Source organism: Rhodamnia argentea, chromosome 9, assembly GCF_020921035.1.
Source record: "Rhodamnia argentea isolate NSW1041297 chromosome 9, ASM2092103v1, whole genome shotgun sequence".
NCBI classification, from domain to species: domain Eukaryota; kingdom Viridiplantae; phylum Streptophyta; class Magnoliopsida; order Myrtales; family Myrtaceae; genus Rhodamnia; species Rhodamnia argentea.
This window is the reverse complement of record NC_063158.1, coordinates 22,087,563-22,108,588: the sequence shown is the minus strand read 5'-3', so window position 1 is coordinate 22,108,588 and position 21,026 is coordinate 22,087,563. Positions and strand designations below refer to the sequence as shown.

General features: G+C 40.5%; 1 long non-coding RNA gene and 1 pseudogene across 1 annotated transcript; both read right to left on the bottom strand.

The window, feature by feature from the left end:
* The window catches only part of LOC115733990, a 126,316-nt pseudogene extending 114,382 nt beyond the window's left edge, over window positions 1-11,934 (bottom strand).
* Window positions 1,486-3,637, bottom strand: LOC115749715. The gene is made up of 2 exons (XR_004016385.2): window positions 3,045-3,637; window positions 1,486-2,061 (listed from the first exon to the last, which is right to left on the bottom strand). It is a non-coding gene; the product is annotated as an uncharacterized LOC115749715 (long non-coding RNA).
* Window positions 11,935-21,026: the final 9,092 nt, after the last annotated feature.

The window sequence follows — 21,026 nt, the reverse complement described above, 5'->3', positions numbered from 1 at the left end:
AGTCCTTCTCGCCCCATCCTCTTCCATTCCCTTTTTCGTATTTCGAAATTTGCCAACCTGCGGTAATAGGTGGTGACGAAGGTGTTGGCTATCTCATATGAAGAATGTAAAACTTTAATTTCAAAAGTGATGCGAAGTCGATGGAATTCGTAGAGATCCACTGCACATTGGTTACCTCAAGAGTTGCATCGCAGGTTCGCTTTTCGTTCTCCAGCACCCGTGGCTGCCTCGAGATAGATCAGACTATGCTCATGGAAGTGATGTTTCAGTATCGGTCTAGAGGCACAAGAAGGATGCAATCTGAATTCACATTCTGCGCAGGAAATCTGAAGCCACCATTAATTGCCGTCACAGGAGTAGAAAGTGCGACACGAGTCTTCTTCCGGGCGCTGCGTGATGAAGAGCTAGCAGCTGCTGCGGGTGACAAGGGCAGGACACTTTCATAGTCTGTTATGCACAAAATTTTTGGACACGCCAACTCCAATATTCCAGAGGAATTCTATAGATAGGACCCGAGCAAGCCTCGCAATGCTGAGAAGAGGCATGCTTGGCATGCAAAAGTGTAACTTCATGAGGGTGTTAGGAAAGTGGAATCGTCGCCTTCGCTCCTTGCTGATGATATGTGAGAGTTTTGAGAAGAAATTCTTGCTTCTAGATAGAAGCGCACAACTGCAGATAGTAATAGAAGCAAGCTCGCACAAATGGGGGCGATGTCAATCAGGGAAGCATTCCCGTTTGGGAGCAGTTGGAATCTGTGCAGGCGAATCCTAGCAGCTCACTCGTCGGTTTGAAAGTAAGGAGGGAGCTTGAGAGAGTGGTCTGGATGGAGAAAGTGTGGTATCTCTGCAGGCGCTTGTTGCAGGATCCGTGGAGGAAGAAAGAGTGAATTGACGCAACCGTGAAATATGCCTGATTTTTAGGTTCTTACAATAAGCACTGCACGAAATCCAGGTCCTCATTTTTGCATTTAAGGGCGTGAGCAGATGCTGGAGGCAGAGGCATATCGCACACTTCTGGTCAAGGTAGAAACCGCATTTGTTGCGGCGACAGGCAGACCCTGCAGACCTAAAACAATCTCTACAGGCCTTACAATGTCTCTGGGATCCCCATCAACCAGAGAGAGAGAAGGTGGTGGGGATGGAAAGAGTGGTTGATGATCGCAGCAGCGTATCAGTACACCTCCGACATCACATCCCTGCACAGGCTGCAGCTAAACTCGCATGGTATCTTCAAACGTTGGAAGGTCAAAGGCATTCTTGACTCGAAAGTCTTGCTTCGAATGCAGATAGAGTCCCTATCACACAGGCGAAATCCAACCTGACATCACACAAAATCACAGCGGAAGGCCAAAGAGTTTGGGTTGTTTGGAGGATGAGGGAATGCTTTGGGTGCTAAGGATGTTGCATCTAGGGCAGCAGTTTTCCGGCGCACAACTTGTGGAGGAAAAGGAACTTTTGGTCATGGTAACAGTATTACCATCCATAACCATAACCAATCTTTCCTTCTTCCATTCAATTCCCTCAATATCGTGATCAACAACAAGACCTACTTCACTAGCATGGATGTTCCAAATGCATAAACAAGTTTTTGGAGCGATAGTAACAAAAAAACCAAAAAGCCCACATTTCCGTACTTCTCTCGGCTGAACTTGATTACCAGTAGTACCGAGTCACTTGATTCCAAGGGAACTTCGCAAAGCCGATGCCTCAAGCAGTTTCCGCAGTTACATTGTCTCTTCACTTCAGAGCTGCCAAGGCCTCAGCGACTCAGTTAGTCTCGGTATCTCCTCTTATTCCATAGACACAGCTCAGCACTAACCCTGCAGATTTTCACCTTGAGATCTTGGTCAGTCTGGACAGAAGAGAGATTACTCCTAGCTGAGACGATTAGCTGCTGCAACTTCTCTTGCTCTGCTTTGTAAGAATCTCGGAACTCCTTAGTGTTCTTTTTGAAAATCTCGCTTTCACCTCCACGATCTTCGCCCTCGCCTCCCCATCCCTCACTGTCCCTCATGTGCATGCATACCAAACCGATCGAAGAGCTGCGCTCTCAACTCCTCTTCTTTGGAATTCCAAAATCAATGAGAGTGAACTTAACGGGGTGTGAAATGGAGATTCCTTCTCTCTCCATCACCGCACGATAAACACTTATGTAGACAGCATTTGCCTGCTCTCTGTCTTGATTTCTGAGGTATGAGTAGGAGATTTTTCGCTTGTCAGGGCACACATTTCACTCGAAGATAATGCTATTCTGTGGCATCGCTTTTCGGAGAAATGATGGCATTATAAGTAGCTGTTCTGATGTACATGTTATGTGGCATTCATCTTAATTGAACTTCATTGTGCTGGAAAGCAGATGATCTGATTGCGATAGGAGGAGCTATAATACAGCCATTAATTTATTTGCTAAAACTCAATGCTATAGCTTCTGATGTTAAATTAGTGTCTATGGGCTTTGCTTGGCATAGATTATACTCTATTAGCCCTACGCTGTGCCTCTGCATGAGCATTTTAGTACTGCATTTGTTCATTATTGCAAACTTGCAATAGCTATGGTGGAGCCGCTTGCGGTCCAGCTTAACTTGTTTAGACAATCCTTATTAGAAGTATGAGAGACTGATGTCCCACTTGAAACAAAGTAAAGGAATCTTGAAATCACCGTTACTATGATTGTGGTGATTAGCTTTAGCTGTCCATTTCATCTCTGCTTTCAAATTGGAGATCCTTTACAATGCATTTGTGGAACGACGAAGAGCGAATCTTCAGAAATATATGACAGTGGCATGTATTTATGGGTGTTTAGGACATTGTTGGTAATTTAGTGAGGTATGACTAATTACTCTTTTTGATATCATGATAATTACTTAGGGCAGCATACTTCGTACAAACTTGAAAAATAAATACAAATTCAAGCGTTATTAATGTTAAAAGGAAGATTGTTTATTACTATTTCTGGCTATGTTATATGACAGTCTGGTACGTAGGTCATAGCTCAATGTTAAATCCAATATTGACAGATGCCGAATTTGGAGAGGAGCTCCTTACCTCCAGGAAACCGTTGTCTGTGGCGGAAGATGACACAATGGGTTTTAGCTTTGATACGGTTGGCAAAGGCAAGACAAAGAAACTCAACTTTGACAAACTGTAAGTGAAACTTATATAGTTCGTTAGATAATAGATCGGGACTGATGCGGAATCTAACTTGGATATTCTGTCTTCAAACATGTGTGGATCACGTATATTCACCCCTTAACAAATACCTCTCTGTGGAGAATGATGCCCGCGGCGCTGAAGTGAGCCATACTTTACATATCATTCAACCACTTCAAATATCATCCAAATGATGGATGGCAGTGCAGACGCGTGAATACTTGTTCTCAAAGCACCCTTCTCGGATTGTTCTTCGATACATGAGATTATAGTTTTGACTGAAAGGAAACATCTGAAACAAAAGTCTCGACTCGTGATTGCAACTACAGGTTGATGGCTTTAATCGTTCACCCATGACTGGGGGAGAAAAAGGTGGGCAGAAGATTATAGGAAGCAAAGGGAGATCTTCAGAGATGAACGAGCACCAGGGGTCAAAAACTCGCCTTCCTGAGGCAATTCCTGATCGTGAGGATAATGGTATTGTTGATGACGTTCAATCTGCAGCCAGTGTGGGTACACCAGAGATTGAGGTGGAAACTTCTGTAACTTCAACTTCTACGTCCAACCAAAGAATGGATGATTGGGTGCCAAAGTCCGCGGCCTGTCGGCATTAAAACCTAGAAGAATCATCTCTGGAAATGTCGAACAGCATGTGTACTCGAGAATCTGATCAGCAAAGTCATTCTTCAGATAAAACAGTGCCAAACAGAAGTATATTTGCAGCCCGGGGTGGATACAAATGTAAGTAACAATCCAGAGATTCCAAGAAAAGTTTGTCAATTGTCAAAAGCTTGAATTCCATTTTGTTGTGAAGAGCAGAAGTAACAGGGAAAAATTGGTAGGGGAAGCCACATATTCTCGCGGCAAAGTACGCTCAGAAAGTCCAACCGGGCCACATGTTCCAGGAACAGAAGGTGAGGCAAATGGAGCCAGTGAAATATGGCCAAAATCTCTGCTTTCTTGCCTTTTTTAGAAAGAAAATAAATTTTAAATCCATGTATGAACGGATAGGCCGATAATATCGGTCTCGCACTTAATCAGACAGAGTCAACCAGATTTGGCGTCGCGGCCGAAAGAATGTCCACCCGCATCGTCTGGAGGTGAATCCTGTTGTTCATCAGTAAGCAATCAGCCGACCTAATACGAAACCAAGAACCGCAGAGCTCATCCTGTATTTGCTGATGGAGACCACCACGCCAGCCAATGGTTCATGGCGGGTTCAGCTATCCATCACACTGCAATTTTGTTGTTTGAGCTTTTATTATACAGGAAATTACATCGTTATGACGCATACAATTTCCAATGTCACTCTGTGTTTACACTAACCAACTATACACTTCAGTTCAGACTACCATCGACTGTCTTCCACTGTAAATATCTTTAATTTGCCTTTAATCGGATCCAAAATGCCACTCGCTCGCAAATACGAGTTCGGCAGGCCCACCCGGAACTTGAATGCCTCGGCCGCTCTCTTCCGCTCCGACCTCCTGGCTTGTCACGTCTGAGAAGCGTGCTTGCTGGTGAACATTCTCGAATGCAACTCCACATAAATCCTCTTGCACTTGGTCTTGTTAGGTGAGATCCCATTCTCTTCCTTGCACGCCACGATCTCCAAGGCCTTCCTGAAGAAAGCGGCCCTCATGCATATGTCGGCGAGGGGATCCAAAAGGCCCTTGTCCGGTTTCTAAGGACGGAGATGCACGTTGTTGTGAGTATCAGTGTGATGCACTCATTCATCGAGTTTAGGCAATCATGTCGACGCATTTGATGGCATTTTTCAGAGTTCAGTAGAAAAGTTGGTGGATCAACAGCATGACATTTTTGCAACTCTTAACTCAATTTTACTACCATGTAAATGTCCCGAGAAGAGAGCCTGCAACTTATATGTCGTCCTCTTTATTTACCTCTAGAGAGCCTCCACAAGTCCACCAGTTTTTAAAGAGATAAGAGGAAATTAAGAGTCAGTTTTCTTGAGAACCATCCATCAACTGGGAGAGAGCTTACTCAAATTAGCAGCAAAAGACTTGCCTCTCTACATCTAAATGAAACCAGGAGGAGATTTTCTTTGTCATTCTAGTATCTTTGATCGGACATTCCGTGCTTTATAACATCACATGGTTTATATGCAATCTTCAACAGGTTACACCAAGGATTCTCAAGTTGGGGGGGAGTGCAAGGGAGCACACAAAAGTGACAAAAGTCAAATCTCCTTTGACTGGAAGCCATATCAGTGTGAGATCCACTTCTCAACAGGGGTGAGGCATATGTACCTAGTCAAGTTGTAATTTTAGAGCTGAATGACAGTGAGTTAGCAATTTGTCGGTTATGTGCTTCCCACCGCCACCGCCACCCCCACCCCCACCAAGAGGGAAAAATAGGAAAAAAATTCACATTCTTCACGTATGAAGGTGCCCTGTTGATCACTCCTCAGCTATGCAATGAACTTTCAACTGGGGTAGAATGAGATATATATATATATATATATTTGGTTCGAGCGTATATCATAGCTTGTGTTGAGACATTGGACACTCTCCTAATTGCTGTATTACTAGTTTGATCAACACAAATGTTCATACATTTTTTAGCTGAATGAAATTTTTTTCAAATTCTATTATTCCGTTTTCCCAGTGAGTTATCGGTGAAGGCACTTCATCTATCTAGACCACATTTTCAATCTTCACTTAACAGTAGTTAACAGTGAGTTATCAAAGTGTCGGTTATGTGCTTCCCACCGCCACACCGTCCCCCCGGAGGGAAAAATAGGAAAAAACATACCTTATGTTTTGCTGGATTGTATATCATAGTTTGTGTTGAGACAATGGCCACTCTCCTAATGACTGAATGTACCGGTTTGATCAACACAAATGTTTATTCTTGTGAAAAATCTTTTGTTGTTCTGCATCATTTGCTTGCTGTTGGTGCCTTTTCACCTGAAATTATAAACTTTTACTAGCTGTATCGTGTCTCAAGTCCGATTTCTCCCATTCTAATTTTCCAGGAAAACTCGTGTTAAATTCACCATAGTATGCTTTAAAGAGGATATTGACATCTTTGTCTCCGGTAACATACGACTGATTTAACTACTAGAAGGCCACAAGCCTGGAAGTAGGGTTCACAATCTGCTCTAGCGAGACATATTCATGGTTGAGTTGAACCTTTTGAGTCAAATGAAACGGGAGAGCGATATTCTTTGAGATAACAGTCACTCTTGAGACCGAAATAACTCCCGATTATAGAAAAGACATATCAATGTCATGTCGTATTTGAACTATGTAGGACGTTGCTCATGTCATGTGAACGAGTCCACGGCTCTAACAAGTAGATTTCATATATTGCATTAGGCCTTTGACACAACATTGTTCTGCATATGCTCAATTTGCTTGTACTGAACTTTTGCAGTTCTCCAAGCAAGACAGGCGATTTGAACGAGTTGTCAAAAGCAACAGGAAAGATGTATGCCAATCCTGAAGTCACTAATTCGAGCGAAGAATCGGTTATGGATTCACGGGTCGGAAATGTTGTTTTGAGGGCACTTCGTCTATCTAGATTGAAAATGAGGTCTCACCCGCCTCCCGACTTGATGTCCCCGGTATCCCAAGTCATTCTTGAGAAATATGCTAGTACCATCTCAATACACAACTTGACTTCAAAGCTTCAAAAGCATCCAAACAAGCATGAAAGCGTGACTCCTGAAAAATAAAATCACAACCAATTGCCAAAGTTTAAAATTAAAAAAAAAAGAGGAATGAAATGTTTAAGATTATGCAATCAAATCAATTAGCTATACATATCGATCAATGTATACTATGAACAAGAAAATAGACGGAAGCTGTTCTAAATTCCACGAAAGAGACAGGTGAAAGTCACTTGTGTAGTTTTTAACAGCATTTGTTGAGATAGGAATACGAGGAAAGATTCTTATATGAGATGAAGAAATATCATATAAAAAATATCGTAAATCAAATTAGACTCATGTAATAATAAAGGAACGAAATTGTGTACATGGATTATGTGCATCGCACGAGTTCGATTTCCCATATCACCAACCGCACACATTTTATATACTGAAGCCATCTACCCGATTTTGATGAAAACTTGTTTTGTCCGTAATTCTAGCCGGATTAATAAGTTTTTACGTGCAGAATCAACTTTAGACTATAGTAAAAGTTAAAACCAAGACTCAAACTACGCATCGACGACCACAAAAATAAATGTCCGAAAGGTAAAAAAAAAACAGGGGAGGGTGCAGAAATACATCATCCACCTTTTTTTCAGAAAGAAAACCACATTAAAAATTAATTTGGTGCACATGTAGAACTTTATCATATACAATAAAAAGAAAGAGAAGAAAATGAGAAAACACGAGCTGAAAATAAGTGAGATCAAATATTAATGGATGATGGCTTGACTGTTTTCTTTTTTCATATTTATTTCTCAGCATTATTACAAGTCCCCCCTTAAAAATCAAAAAGAGAAAGAAGAGAGAATGAATGAGATTCACCTTACAATGCTTTAAGGACTGGACGGAGCCATCGAAGAATCCTTTCTTAATTCCACGTAATCTCCTGCATCTTTCGATAAGTACTTCGCAATCATTTGGCAATTTGGTGGTTGACACTTCAATCAACCTTTCCAAAGATTCGCATCCATCAAGCACCAATTGGCCCAGAAATTCCAACTCGTCGACGCCCTCGACAACCCGTAGCCTCTCGCACCACCGGATATCCAAGGACTTGAGGTTCTTTAAGTTTGCTAAACCACCGAGACTTTGCAGATTAGGACACTCCCAAAGTTTGAAGACTTCCCACGATTCCGACGCACCTACGACTTGAATGCCGAGTATCTTAGGGCATCCCCACAGTGCGAGATTACGCAACTTACTTAAGACTCGAGATGGGAAGATTAGTCTCCCCTCACAACTAATCAACTCATCAGCAGACTCGTAAACTATCCTTTCGAAGGAGTCGCAATCTTCAATAGACAATGCCTCCAGTGATTCGAACACCGCAGAAAATTGGATCTCAACTAGCTTTGGACAATTGAACACCTTGACTTCCTTCAGCTTCCTCATTCTTGATAGCCTCAATTTCCCGAGGTCTCCACAATCTAGCACGTGCAACTCCTCTAGCTGTGGAAGTTGAAGCCCATCAAGTTGAATTTCTTGCGTTGGAGACCAACAGATGTGTAAACATGACAAATTTCTCAGGTTCGGAGAGAGTGAGCCAACTATATTGACATTACGAAGGCTCAGCTTTTGCAGAGATAAGGGGAGTTGCGGAAAGGTTTGCAGGTCCAAATCGAACAAAGCCAGTTCGTTTAGCAGAGGAAGGGAAGCCATCACAGTAGGGACAGGGACTTGGACTTTGTGAAGTCGGATGCTCAATTTGGTCAGCTTGGATAACTTCTCAATCCACCCTAACTCACCGGTACGATGAAGTTCATCCCCTACTCCTTTTTCTGGAGGAAATATATGACCTGCATAACCTCTACCATCACTTAGATCCAATTCAACCAAATTAGTCAAGTTTGCGAGATCCGGGATCACTAACAACGATGCGGACGACACTTTTAGATGAGTCAAACTTGTTGGGAGCGTCGGCAACTCTTGAATCATATAACAGTGCACCAACTCAATTCTTTGCAGTCGAGGAAGCATGCTGATGCTCTTTGGAATTCCAGTAATACCAGTCCTTGATAGATTGAGGATTCTTAGAAAGGGCAAACTTCCGATCCCCGAAGCAAGTTCACCTTTTAAGGAGGGACTATTGACTTGAAGCACTTCCAGATTCTGGAGCATTCCAATAGTACTAGGTAACTCCCATGAATTTGCTAGGTCTAATGCCTGATAATTGTTGTCTTGAAAGTGCAACTCACGTAATGATTTCATCTTCCATAAGGAACCTGGGAGTTTCTTTATTTCACTATAAGCTACGAAAAAATACTGCAAATTCACTAAGTCTCCGATTTCTTCAGGCAAATGTTTAAGAGAATTGCAGCGATTAATCTTCAAGTCTATCGAACACTTCAACATCCCAATAGAGCCGTCAATTTTCCTCAATTTGAAACAATCTTCGAAAGTAAGCCTCTCTAAATTCGGGCATCCAGAAAAATCTGGTGTTCTAGTTATGTTCCAACAATTTTTAACAGAAAGAACTTTCAATTTTGCTGCCATCTGTCAAAATGAATGCAATAGTCAATAGATAAACAATCAAAATATTTCTTTCTATGAAACTGAAGTGGAAATAAAGGTACTATGCACCTTAATTAAGCGTCGTAATCTCGAATCATCTAAGAAGCCAACCGCATAAAATTCAAGAACAACTACATTCTTTAGGGACATGGTGGGCCATTTATTGATTTGCCGAGGCCAACTCAAAGAAATCCATCTTAATTTGGTAAGATGATTTGCTGCATCGCCAACTAGGGTTAAACCAGATAATTTGAGAAATCTTAGATGTTCAAACCTTCCAATCTCTTCACTTCGAATGACGACATTATGGGGATGTCGGAAAGATGTCTTAAGCGATAGTGCTTGAACGTTATTGTTCATCTGCAAATGAGAAATGGGAAATTACTGATATCGGTATTCTATCTCATAGAGCAAAAAGATTAGAAAATGGAAAAGTAAAAAAAAAATAGAGCATCCTAAGTCAATGTAGTGGAATTTATTGCCAGAATCTAATTAGTTCTCTATAAGTGCTTTACCTCCCTTGATGTTATTGCTTCGAGGCCGTCGTCCCGCATCCATATCCTACTCCGCTCCTTAGGATTTGTTGGATTTTCTTGATGAATGATTTTTCTTCCAAGATCTCTAAGTTGATCGTGCATCCGTAACTTATTGTTCTCCACAATCTTTATCAGAGACATGTTAATAAGGACATCCACTCCAATATCCGGGAAAAACTCACAATCTTTCCACATGTAGATTGCATTCATCTTATCTTCACCAATGAAAAAGCTTGCAATATCGAGGAAAATTTGTTGTTGCTCGAAATTTAAGGCATCATAGCTGATCTTCAATTTTCCAAAAACATCCTCGTGAGGTGCTCTTCTTAACTTTTCCAATGTTTCTTTCCATAATTCTTGCGGTTTGTGGTAAAGGAACGAACCAATTACCTCAACAGCCAACGAAAGTCTTCCAGTAGAATATACAATTTCCCTTGAAAGATCATTGTAATCATCTAAAGGCGAGTCTTTGTTAAATGCATGCTTGCTGAAAAGCTCAAGTGCACATTCAGTACTCATCACCTCCATTTCATAATCTAAAATTTGACACTTTTGTGTATTGATTCGTAAAACATCTTTATTTCTAGTTGTAATCAATATTCTGGATCCCGAATAGAAAGTACTCTTTCCAACTAATTTCTCCACTTGTTCGTTGTTATCAACGTCATCAAGTACAATGAGCACTTTCTTACTGCAAAATACTTCTCCAGTCCTCTTCGTTCCATGGTCAATTTCCTCTATGCCCTTTGTTCCTGTAGGATGGCCGATTTCAGATAATAACCTTTTTTGCAAGTCAACTAAGCCATCTGTTCTTAATGACCTCGCTCGAACATCTTCAAGGAAACAACAACACTTTCCAAAATGAGAAGAGAGTTGGTTGAACACGACCTTGGCGAGAGTCGTTTTACCAATACCCCCCATACCATGAATCTTAATGAGTCGTACACCATTGGAATTGACGTCTAATAATTTGCTTAAAGATGCCACTTGATCATCGATTCCAACTAAATGTTCAGTCACCGATCTATGTTTTGTTTTCAACTTCTGCACAACCTCCTCAACTACCAATCCGATCGGTTCCCCGTGGCTGTTATAATAGAAAATCATTTTAGTGGGGAAGAATGCGAAATCATGATTGTCTAACTAGAAATGATGTTATTCAAGCACCGTATAAACTATGAAATGGTTTGATAATAGAGAGACCTTGACGTTATCAAGTAGTGATCTTCTAAAAGTCCGTATTGGACAATAACATCACTCCAAAACATATTTTTTAGGCTCTTGGCAATTTGTGCGCCATGTCAAGACTCGAAATTTGACTTGGTTCCATCCACGAGATCAGCCATCTTGGGACTTTCGAGCAAAATGGATGTATGAAATATTATTCATTTGAAATGAGGAAAAATGTTCAATGCATTGAAAGATTAAATGTCAGGTTAAAAATAATGCAAGCCATTTCATTATCCCATTCTTTTTCCTTCCCCTTCCCACAATATTTTTTTTTTTTTTTTTTTTGGCTTCCTAGCTATTAATATCCATGTTAGGAAGTTTCACTTTTTTTTGAAGACGTGGCAAAGGTTCATCATTCAGTATTACTATGATAAAACTCCCACCTCAATCGTACCCTAATTTTCAAATCTACGATTGAGTGTTAGGTAAAATTAGGAACACGAGTATCTAGCTAACTTACCCTCTGTACTTCTTCGCTTCCCATCCCTTTATCGCATCAACCTCCATGAGAGCCTCTCTGCAAGCATAGACTTGCTCACTGCTCAACTTCTTCTCGCGCTCCAGATTGAGTATGGCATCGCGATACAATGGGGTTTTCAGCTTAACATCGTTAGGTTCCACATCAAGGAAAATAGGCAGAATCGCTTTATTACCTTCCGATTTGAAGGTACTTGCCACGATTTGCGCGAGCTCGCGGAGGCACCATGGGCTCGAAGCATAGTTTCGAGAGAAGATGGGTATGTAAATCCTGGAGTTGTCGATCGCTCGTAGAAGTGATCCATCGATCCTTTCACCGACGCGGACCTCCTCGTCGTCTCGAAAGACACAAATTCCAGCGTCGTTAAAACTATGGAAGAGGAAGTCCGTGAATCCAATTCGAGTATCCGGCCCTCTAAAACTCAAGAAAACTTGATAATCGCTTCCTGACGACGTTCCTGCGTCTGAGCTCGCCATAGCAATAATTTGCTCAGCTTCAGCAGATCTCTCTCTCTCTCTCCTTGTCTCGGACCCGATGTTCTTAACGGAGGAAGGGGTCGGGTCAACACGTGGTGGTTGAGAGACTTTTTGACCAGGAAGACCATAAGCTGGAATGATATTGGTCGAAGGGAAAGAGGCCACGTCATGAGGAAATAATTGTGGGGTGAATAGGAAAAGTAAAACCAATCAAATCAGACCTAAGATCGGAGTTGTGGGTCGAAGGAAAGAGGCCACTTCGGATTCTCCATTTTCTTGGTTCCTCGCAACCTCCATTGATGCTGGTGCTCGAGCTCAATTTGCATTGCTCGACCTCGGGTTCGGTTTATCAGACCTAAGTTCGGAGTTGGATGACCTCAAATTGATGTAGAAAAGTAATAGGTAATACAAATGAGAACGTAAATGGATAAATCGCTCGCCACTCGTTTGGGACAAGAGCCAAACAAGAAATCCTTCTTGTTTCTTATGCCAGTGACTCAATTAGTTTATGAATTCAATCGAATCTGAATTTTTATTCATATTAGCATGCTTATATAGACGAGCATGGAATAATCCTCCAAGCATGAGTGATAACTACATAGGAAAAAGACTAAGCATTTAAAGACATAAGAACTAAAAATGAGAAAAAGTCCTAGGAACTAGAAAATGTATTAAAAACTTAAGACACTCGAACTTTTGACTCTTTAAGAACTACAACACACTTAAGACTCATTAAACTTAGACTCAACTTCCGTTCATCCTTATGGGCAGCTGAATAGACGCCTTGAAAGGTCAGCAAACATTAAAAGAAATCTTCCAGAACAGCTCCCGGTTGATAGGTAGCCGATTAGTAGCTTTGAATGGACAACAAGCTTGTAAAACGGCAACAAAAAAGCCGATCAATGACCATGAAATCAGCAACTCTCTTGGAGGATCGACATCTTCAAAAAGGTACCGATGCTCCGGCATCAATGTGGGATGGTGATGGGTTTGTATGGGTCTACTCTTGTTTTGTTTACTTCGAATTAGGAGATGCTTCTAGGAATCTACCCTGGACCTGTTCTTCCAAGAAAGCTTCTAAGTGTGACACGGCTAATGCAACACTAGATCATCTTCTTTGAAGCCACCATGCATAGATGCTAACGTCACTGTCGTGAACGATGTCGAAGCCTTCGTCCTCGTTGCGGTACCCGCCTCCATTTTCTATTCACATTTTGTATGCAGCAATAGATAGTGATGAAGATGTTACAGTCTCAGAATATCATGATGGAGAATGGAAATTTTTCATTTGAAAAGAGCTGCAAAGTCCGACGATAATCTAGCCTTAGAAATTTTACATGCCAACTCACGAAATCAGGGAGATATGTGAAAATCTCTCTCAACAAGCATACTCAGAGTCGAGTCATCTGAAGACTCTTTAAGACATCTAGGGCCTGTTTTATAACGTTTCTGTTTTTTTGATTTTGTTCTCGTAACAAAAACGAATCATAAACATGTTTGATAACGCAAATGATTCTGATTCTGATTTTGCTTCCGAGAACACTTTTGGACCAAAAATAAGAAGCAAAAAAAAGTTGCTTCTCCAAAAAAAGAACACTTTTTGAGAATCAAAAAGGCAACGAAAGTCTTCTCTCACGTTTGTCGGGCACCCACGACGTGTGGGCTGGGCCAACCAGACTCGATTCGGATAATTTTTTTAACAAAAATTTTCGGAAATTAAATAAAAAAATCAGAAAATCTTTAAAAAAAATCCAAAAAATGGAAAATTCATAAAAATTCTGAAAAAAGGAAAAAAAATCAGAAAAAAAATTCGAAATTTTTTAAAAAATATATAAAAAATTAGGAGATGGGTCATTTAAACTGGTCAATCCTATTTTTGATGATTTTACCTTCCGATTTCTCCTAAATGACGATTTTGCCCCTCATGGGCAATTCATTTCCAAAAAATCTCAAAAAGTAAGAAATGGGTACATTTAATTGGCCAATCCTATTTTTGATTATTTTTCCTTTCAATTTTTCCTAAGCCCTATCTAATTTGTTGCCGGAACACCATGATGCATTAGCGATCATCCGTATGGTATCCAAGAATAAAACCGAGCCACCTATATGGCGGAGATAGAATTTATTCATTATGAGCAATCAAAGATAATCAGAATCTTTAGCATATGCATAGCCTCAAGAGAAGTATGAGAAAATAACAATTTTAGCGTATTATCCTTCCAAGGAATAAACCTGAAGCATCTCTATTTTGGCCAAACAGATGTCATGGTGCTAGACGATTGCAACTGTAAGGTCCGAGAAAAGTCATCAAATGTGATTACGTAATTATTTGATTTAAATGACAAATTGAGAAGATAAATTATTTTTCAGAATAGAAATTTTGTGCAGTTATCAAACGTGTTTCTGTTTCGGAAATAGAAATTTTATGCATTTACCAAATGTGTTATGATTTTCTAAAACTCATTTGGGAACAGAATAAAAAAATTGATTCTAATCAGAATCACTTTTCTGGAACAAAAACGTTACCAAATAGGCCCCTAGTGTACTAAAAATTCATATGCAGCCGAACCATGCCTTGATTTAAATGCTTAGTTAATAAGTGTTGTCATTACATGTGGGAATGATAATTGCGTAATAAATCAGTATCACCTCGAATGCTACAAAGGCTGATAACAAAGAGCCAAGCCTGATTCAAATCTCAATGATACAACCTGTATTATTCCCAAATAAAGTACCGCATGACAGTGAAATAGCTGCTTTTAGGCTGACCCACACTTTGTCGCTTACCTTTAAGTGATTTGCGGAATGAGAGGGCAGAGATTTTATATTAAGATATCGGCAAGTTTCTATAAACGAAAGTGGAAGAATTATTATTCAACTAATTACAGATTACATCAATATATGTAGTGGGCATTAGGGCTCGCTAATAATGAAAAAGACTAAACTACCCTTACTCACAATAAGCCTAATAATTAATGTTTCAACATCTTTATTTGTCGTTGTGATCAAAATCCTAGATCCTAAGTAGAAAGTACTATTTCCAACTAATTTTTCCACTTGTTCGTTGTTATCAACATCATCAAGTACAATAAAGACTTTTTTATTATTGAGTGCTTCTCCATTCCTTGTCGTTCCATAATCAAGCTCGTCAATGATCCTTATTCCTTCCCGATGGCTAGTTTCGGATATTAACTTTTTTTGTAAGTCAACTAAGCCATCCGTTTTTTGATGACTTCACTCGAACATCTTCAAGGAAACAACAAAACTTTTCAAAATGTGAAGAGAATTGGTTGAATACGACCTTGGCGAGAGTTGTTTTACCGACACCACCCATGCCATACATTTTAATCGTTCGCACACCACCGGAGTTGACGCCTAATAATCTGCTTACCGCTACTACTTGATCGTCAAGTCCAGCTAAATGTTCGATCACCAATTTATGTTTGATCTTCAACTTTTCCATGACTTCCTCTACCATCACACTTGATCAATTCCCCATGGCCGCCACAGCGAGAAACCGAGTTAATGTGAGGAAAAAAATGTGAAATCACCATTTCCTAGCTAGAAGCGATGTTCTTCAAGCACGGTATAAACTACACAATGATCCGATAAGTAATGGGACCGTAACAAAATAGAAGTGATCTGCTAATATTCCATATGGTACATTAACATCGCCATTTCCTCTTTAACAAATATCTGAGCAGAAGCCAAGGGATCAAACGTTATACTCTCTCTCTCTCTCTCTCTCTCTCTCTCCTAGAGATCTAGATCTGAAGACGTTTAAAATACTTTTATAGACAACATAGCTGGCTTGTGCGGAAGCCAAGGAATCAAAACGTTATTTTCTCTGCCCTCTTCACCGTTCCCATCGATCCATCTCTATTTATATCGATCATCGCGCATGCAGTTGCAGGCCCCATGTGCAAAGGTTTGAAAGAATGTGGTCATTTTCTCAGCTTAAGCAGATCTCTCTCTCCCTCTCTCCCTCTGACTCGATGTTCTTTGCAAGAGAAAGATACCGCGTCAACACATCATGTTGTAATATTAACGGGGGGACTAACAAGAGTTTTGCAAATAAGTCAATGTGAAAGCTCAAAGAAATAAACGAAGAATGATAAAGGACACCAGAGATTTACGTGATTTGATCCAAAGGTCGGTACCTGTTGCCCACGGGAAGAGTCGGCAAGAATAATTCACTATAATTGGATAATCGCAGTTACAATCGCTCAATAGGCCCGTGCTACTCACACCTAAATTATACTCAAGCACAAAGTGTTTACAATTAAAACAACTCTCAATTGGATATAAAAAAACTCACGCACAAAATCTACTATGCTCAAGGCTCCTTCGCGCGATCAAGAGAACATCACAATGCGTTCACCTTTTTCTATCTTCGCGACTCTATTTCTCTAAGTCTACTATGCACAGCTCTCTTTCCACAACAGAAAAGAAGAAGAAGAAGAAGAAGAAGAAGAACCCCTCTGACGGCTTCTTGGACCACCCGACACAAGAAAGAGAAAATGGGAAATGCTTCCTTGACATTCGATAGTGCTTGTCGGTTATTTCTAACAGTAGATCCACACACCATCACCGCGTGTTTTATATAAAATACTCATTAATTAAAAAAATCATGAGGTCAGAAATAATGATCATATTGTCAAACTATCAGAATAGCCGCTCTCAAGAGAAAATCTATATTTTATGTGCTCTTCTTTTCTTTCCTTTCTTTTTTTTTTTCCCTCTCATTACCCCCTTGGGCTCCCAGTTGCTTTTGTACGGTCAAAAAACTGCTCTCTTTTTTTTTTTTTTTCCAGTGAAGAAAGAGACGTCCAAGTCTTCGTGCTGGTCACCTTTTTTTTTTTTTTTTTTGGTCCAAGTGCTGGTCACCTTATACAATTACGAAATAGCGACCGTACCAATCACAAGAAAGAATAAAGCAACAATACGGTTCCAATAAATATGGAGTTTTGTTAGGGGTGAGCATGGTTTCGAGGTAAAACCGAAAACCGGAGAATCGAACCGCCGGTTCCGGTTCGGTTCCTGGTTATGATATGTGAGGATCCGGTTTTCGGTTCCGCATTTTGAAGAATCGCCGGTTCCGGTTCCGGTTCTCGGTTCCATATGGAACCAAACCGGAACCGGAATCGGCTTTTTTAAAACCCTAATTTCCTAATTCCTACTTTCTGTTTCGGTGGGTGTACTTTTGCTTTCTATTCTCACTTCTTCCTCAACGCCGCACGCCCGACGATCTCCTCCTGTCTCGCGTGAGAAATTTTCCAATCCTCCGAAACCTCCCAACGCAAGACGCCCGACGGCCATCCCACATCGTGCACCAAGCTTTGCTCCCTCTCTAGCCCTTCAACGACAGCCCTTCCCTCGCGTCCATCGCCTCATCGACGGGACATCCCTCAACGATGCCCGACGGCCACCCCTCAACGATGCTCGACGGCCATCCCTCACCGACGCCCCAACGGCCATCCCTTACCGACGCCCCAACGGCCATCCCTCGACGACTTCGGACGACCATCCCTCAACGGTGCCCGAGGTTCGTTGATTTTGTGGGTTGATTTTGCTTTTTACACAATCAATTTGTTTGCCTCTTTTTTCCTTGTTCTTGCGACTCTTAAGTGAACCCCTTAAAGTTCAATAGATAGGCGAATGATGCTTTTGCTGGTTTAGGACCCGGGAATATACTCCAATACTAGCGTAGCTGCTTGTCTCTTTACTAGAACATCTCTTCCTTCACGTTATCCTAGACGCTTGCAAAGAATCAACTAGAATATTTACACCCAATGTCACAAGTTCTTTAATTGGTAAGGTGATCGGGGAGTACGTGATCGGAGAGTTCATTGCCAGGATGTTGTTCATGATTAGATTCTCCGTTAAGGGATCTCGGCGTTGTTCATAGTGTGATTTAGAATTCCGGATATCGTTAGCTGAACTTGTAGACGTTTGTCAATACATAGCAACAGAGAAGACTATGCTGCAGAGGCATAGGAATGTTTGAAGCTCGTGATTTTTCTACGTTTTATTCGGATCATGTCACGGGGACATGGTTGCATAGAGTTATATGCTAAAGGCGCAAACTCCCGCAAGTGAAATTTATGCTTGAGAGAATGCACAAAGTTGCAAGAAACAGCAGGCAATTACTAGTGGTGCATATATGTTGAGCTAACATTCAATTTCAGGATCTTCTTGAGCAGTAAGTCTAAGACAATCGGGGTTCCATATATCATGTCAGAATTTTTTTTTTTTTTTGGTCCAATCATGTCAGAATTTGCTCGTGCACGAATGAGTCAACTATTATTGTAAAGCAAAAAAAGGTCACGGAACCTCAGGTTGTAGTGTGAATCAACTTGTTTGAATTTTAATTTGAAAGGTGATTGAAGAGTCGATAAAATGAAGTGAATTTCTCCCATAGCCATGACGGGTTCTTTGTCCATCTCTTATTTGAGTACTCTGCATCCGCCGCTAAATATAGTCTTATCCGAAAATTTCTTCTTGCTGCTGTGATTAATAAAAATTTCTTGATCTAATCTAAGCTCTCTATCTAAGCTCTCTGTAGTTATAAGCTTGATCAACTCATGGATGAGGAGGCTGGTAGGCTACGAAATATGTATAGAGAAAAGAAATTTTCTGCTCTATTGCTTTTTCAGCTTTCATTCTAGAGTCTTGGAGTTGTTTATGGAGACTTGGGCACGTCTTCTTAATACGTCATCTATGTAAAAATGCTGTTTAGGCTTCTTGGTTTCTAACTTTCTTTTTCTCTTTCTAACTTTATTACACTATTTGGTTGTAGGTGTGAAGTTAATGTATCAAGATAATATGTCAATGGAGGTGGAGGGACTTGAGGAGATAACTCCGGACACTGAATTGGAATTTTTGGGCAATGAAGGTCGAGAAGAGCCATCCTCGACCATGGGTGCGAAAGCGACAAACAAGGTACTTGGCGCTAGTCTTCCTCCTCGTGATAAGAAAAATACAGCTGATGTCTGGGATCATTTTGCGAAAATCATAAATGAGGAGACTAGAAAAGCAAATAACGTGAGGTGCATGCATTGTGGGGTTCAGTTAAAGTACAATGTTTCTAATGGTACTTCTTCAATGAAAAAGCATTTGGCAACGTGCAAGAAGTTTCCTCGCAATGTAGATAAGACGCAGAAATTCTTTGCACCACGTAATGCCAACGTAGATGGCAAGGTAGGGGGAGATCCTGGTCTTGGTAGTGTTTTATCAACTTGGACCTTTGATCAAGATCGTTGTAGGCAAAAGCTTGCTCGGTTCATCATAGTTGATGAACAACCCTTTTCGTTGGTTGAGCGTGTTGCATTTCGTGAGTATATCGGTGAGTTACAACCTCTCTTCAAGCATATATCACGATTTACAAAGGCTAGAGACTGCATGAAATTATATTTTAGTGAAAGAACTTGCTTGAAGACTTATTTTGGTAAGTATAATTCAAGGATCGCACTCACCACCGATACATGGACTTCCATTCAAAACATGAACTATTTGTGTCTCACTGCACATTTTATCGATGAAAATTGGAAGTTGCATAAGAGGATCATCAATTTTGTGGTGATGCATAGTCACAGAGGTAGGGAGATTGGGAAAATGGTGGAGAAATGCATCTACGAGTGGGGAATAGAAAAAAAGGTGTCCACAATCACCGTAGATAATGCTAGTTCGAATGATGTTGCAGTTGGTTATTTGAAAGATAAACTTTCAAAAGAAAGGTCATTGATCTTAGATGGCAAGGTCTTGCACATGAGGTGCACTGCTCACATATTGAACTTGATTGTGAAAGATGGCTTGTCTAAGGTAGCTTCTTCTATTGAACGTGTCCGAAATGTGATTAAATATGTGAGGAGCTCTCCCTTGAGAGCCAAAACATTTCAGTCTTGCATTGAGAGTGAAAGGATCACTTACAAAGGTTCGGTTTGTCTTGACGTCGCTGCTAGATGGAACTCCACTTACCTCATGTTAAACACCGCCATAAAGTTTAGAAAAGCCTTTGAAAGGATGGAAGAAGAGGATTTATCTTTCGTGGGTGAGCTTAACCATGATCTTCTTAAAGATGATGATTGGAAAAATGCCATCATTCTTTCTGATTTTCTAGAACAATTCTATAAAGCTACCAAAGTGATGTCGGGGAGTTCATATATTACTTCAAATGGTTATTTCGAGGGGATAGCTGCTTTGTACAAATATTTAAAAGACGCGGCGGATTCTTTGGATCCTAAGCTTGGACCTATGGGAAAGACAATGAAAGAAAAATTTGACAAATATTATGAGAATTTAGATAAGGTGAATATGCTGGTATTGATTGCCATTGTGTTGGATCCTACAAAAAAGTTGAATTATGTGAGTTTCTATTATCAACAAATTTATGATGATGAATCGAGAATCGATGAGATGTATGATAAGGTGAAGAACGCATTGGAGCAGTTATATGAATTTTATGAGCAATCTTTTGCTTCAAGCAAACAAAACCGTGGTGGCCAAAGTCTAAGTGCTAGTAGTAGTAGCTCCAATTCCGTTGGTAATGAAGCTAACAGTAAATATGACATCCAAGTTTGGCGGAAAACCTATATTCTCTCAAAGAAAAAAGCACACGATGGCAACAAATCCGAGCTTGATCAGTATCTTCAAGATAAAGATGAAGAAGCTCTTGATCTTGATCTTCTGATGTGGTGGAAGACTACCGGCTCAAAATATAAAATTCTATCTTTGATGGCTCGGGATGTTTTGTCTATTCCCGTAACTACTATTGCTTTGGAGTCGACTTTTAGTACATCGGGTCGTGTACTTGATGGCTTTCGGAGTTCATTAACTCCTAAAGTTGTGGAAGCTTTGCTTTGCACTCAAGATTGGTTAAGAGCCGTTCGTATGCCGATTAACATTGAAGAGTGCATTGAGAATGCAGAAAAGTTTGAGTCGGGTAAGTGATATTTATATGTTTATATA